A 3,667-nucleotide genomic window follows, 5' to 3' on the forward strand; every position below is an offset into this window, starting at 1 on the left:
TGGGCAATGTAGTTGACATATAACACAATGGCTCCTTAGATGAGTACAATAACAGATAAAGGCTTTAATATTACTAAGATACTACAGATATTAGCTCCTTTAGGTCTGTCAATACATGTAGTAGTAGTAGTAGTAGTAGTAGTAGTAGTAGTAGTAGTAGTAGTAGTAGTAGTAGTGACAACGATTTTTATTAAGTATACAAAGCTAGTCCTATCTGAAATTGGTCTTTTATTGAAATTCCTCGTACACCTCTCTCTCTCTCTCTCTCTCTCTCTCTCTCTCTCTCTCTCTCTCTCTCTCTCTCTCTCTCTCTCTCTCTCTCTATTATTGAGATTAACAACCGGAACTAAAACCAAATGTGGCCATTGTTGTGGACATATAACATAAGCGTTCCTTAGATGATACTTCATCTCTTAGATTTGCCTAAGTTAGATTTTTTTTTCTGAATAAATTACAAAACATAATAAACGGAGGAGCAAGACTGATAAAAAGGTGTCCCATATACAGAAAGGATCGCTCATATACTAACTGATCTACATTGGCTGCGATTAAAAGAGGAATTGAATTTAAAATATGTATTATAACCAACCCAGTTATCAAAACCGGTTGTCCAAAATATCTTAGAGAATGGCTACACATTGTGCAACCAGCAAATCATCTTGACACGAGAATAGTTACAGATGGTTTCAAAGTATCAAAACCTAGATACGTGTCTACTATAGGTTCTAGATCCTTAAAATGTGCACCCTCCTACACTATACACTAGGCTTCCACGTGACATGCGAATAAATTAAGATATTAATGCTTTCAAGAGAAAACTGGAGACCTCATTTTGTGCACGTTTTCCCAGTGATGATCAAACATTGTAGAATGTTCAATGCTCCGGGAAGAACATCCTGAAAAAAAACAGAGATTTCTTGTAGAGAGTAGGGTTACACTGCTCTACAGGACCAGGTAATCAGCCCTTAAAGTAAAGAAAAAGTAATTTAAATTAAATTAAAAATGAAAGAATAACAAAGAATTAAAAGAACACCTCCATTATACTCCTCTCTCCCTTTTCTTTTCATCTTCACGACATTTAATCCATCTTCTGTTCCCCCATTTTGATCCTTCATCTTCTTCTTTCAACTTCGTCCATTTAACAACATTCTCTTTTTCACTGGAAGTAAAACATCGTGCAATACCGGTAAATATTATTTTTCATTTATAACACTTTTGAGTCGACTTTGCGATCTTAACCATATTATTATTTCATGTTCAAACGAGAATTTTAGCAACCGTAAATTTACGTACAGTTTAGCTGATGAAATTGCACGCAATTCTACTTATGATTAATTTTAGCACAGATATATTATATGCAATATAAGTTATTGCACTCTCGTATATGCAATTAAGTCATATCTAAGAATGTGAGCAATTCATAAATGAAGTAACTCCAGGTCTGATAATTACTTGGACCTCGTATACACTGATACTCCTGGCGTTATAACTAGTAAGGTTGGTTTTCCAGTCGGGACATCTGATTTTGCCTTGATTTCATTAGTAGTGAAGACTCAGTAGTCTGTCCATGATATATCATACTCCTGTAAAATTTATCTGAAACCCTAGGCAGACTGGAATGGGATTTTGCATGATCTTTTGTGCTTGAATTGGTCAAAATTATATAGTAGTGTAGATCCTGTTGTCCCTTTGAATGAGAATCTAGTCAACATAATTGATAGGTGTATCCCTTTTCGTGTGCCAAGGTACCGAGTAAAGGACAAGCCGTGGTTCAATGATGATTGTAGACGTGCTTATTTGGAGAAGCAGGAGGCCTATCATCTTTGGAAGGGTAACAGATCAGATTTGACCTGGAACAACTATACTCAGCTTCAAGCCTTTGCTCAGAGAGTTTATGCCTCAACTGAAAAGGAGTACAATTTAACCATAAAAGAAACCCTTTCTAGTACAACTCAGGAACATTAATGGTGGTCTACCCTTAAGTCTGCACTCTTTGGTGTAGATGCAACAGTTCCTCCTTTACTTAAAACTGATGGCTCAGTCACTCACTGTCCAAAGGAGAAGGCAGCCCTTTGGCTGATGTTTTTGACAGTAAACAGAGTAATGAGAAACTTGAGCTTCCTCATTCCTGTTTTCCTGAGGCTAAACAAACTAGTTTAGCTTTTCGATCTCGTGAGATTAAAGTTCTGTTGATGGACCTTGATGCTTATGGAGGTGTAGACCCAAATGGTATTTTTCCTTTTTTTATTATAAAGACAGCAGATTTCTTAGCTCCGAAGTTACCTGTTATTTTGTCCAAGTTAGCAAGAAGAGGAGCTTTTAGCACTTGTTGGAGAATTGGTAATGTTACTCCTCATGTAAATGTATTTGTGGTAGCTCAAGTCCCACTGATTACCGCCCAATTTCCATAACTCCCATATTATCTAAAGTTTTTGAACGTCTTCTGGCAAAACGTCTTAATAGGTTTGCTGAAGGTAATCATCTACTCCCTAGTTTGCAATTTGGTTTTCGTAAAGGCCTTGGAGCAGGTGATGTCCTTCTTACAATCTCCAATGCTGTACAGAAATCCCTCTATTGTGGTCGGGAAGTTCGTATAATTGGCCTTGATTTTAGTGCGGCTTTTGACCGTGTCAATCATGAGGCACTGGTTTTCAAACTCAAACAGTTGGGAGTGGGTGGGTCGTTTTTGAGCATCATTATTGATTTTTTAAGGAATAGATCTCAAAGAGTTGTTGTTGATGGGCACCATAGTAAGTATTTGAATGCGATATCCGGTGTACCACAGGGTAGTGTTCTTGGCCCATTACTTTTCATACTATATACGCATGACATGTGGTTTGGCCTAGAAAACTAGCTTGTTGCATATGAAGATGATGCTACTCTATTTGCATCAATTCCATCCCCTGAATATAGATCTGGGGTTGGTGAATCCCTTAAAAGAGATTTAGCTAGAATTAGTGCTTGGTGCAAATTATGGGGTATGAAGTTGAATCCTAGCAAAACTCGAAGTATAATTGTAAGTAGGTCAAGGACAGTGGCTCCTCAACATCCAGATATCAGTATTTATAATGCTTCTTTAAATTTGAATGACTCTTTTAAAATTTTAGGTGTCATTCTCGACAGCAAATTTACTTTCATTAGGTCTCTGGCTTCTTCAATTGCACAAAAAATGGCTTATTGAGGAAGGGTTACAAGATTTTCGGTATCAATCTATTCTGAAGAAGTGTTTTAATTCTTTCTTTCTACCTTGTTTTGAATATCGTTCTCCTGTCTGGTGTTCAGCTGCTGATTCTCATCTTAATTTGCTAGACAGTAACTTACGGTCTATTAAATATCATTTTCCTGATCTTGATATTATTCAGTGGCACCGTCGTTCAGTTAGTTCATTATGCATGTTGCATATGATTTTTCATAACTCTGACAATCTTTACATTCAGATCTCCCTGGACAATTCTATCCTGTTCGTAATACTAGGCAGGCAGTTAATTCTAATAGCCAGGCCTTCTCCATTATGAGGCTCAATACTACACAGTATTTAAAAAGTTTTATTCCAGCTGTTACCAAGTTGTGGAATGATCTTCCTAAACGGGTAGTTGAATCAGTGGAACTTCAAAAGTTCAAAGTTGGAGCAAATGTTTTTATGTTGACCAGGCTAACATGAGTCTTT

The sequence above is a fragment of the Palaemon carinicauda genome, chromosome 34 (assembly GCF_036898095.1).
Source record: "Palaemon carinicauda isolate YSFRI2023 chromosome 34, ASM3689809v2, whole genome shotgun sequence".
Classification (NCBI taxonomy): domain Eukaryota; kingdom Metazoa; phylum Arthropoda; class Malacostraca; order Decapoda; family Palaemonidae; genus Palaemon; species Palaemon carinicauda.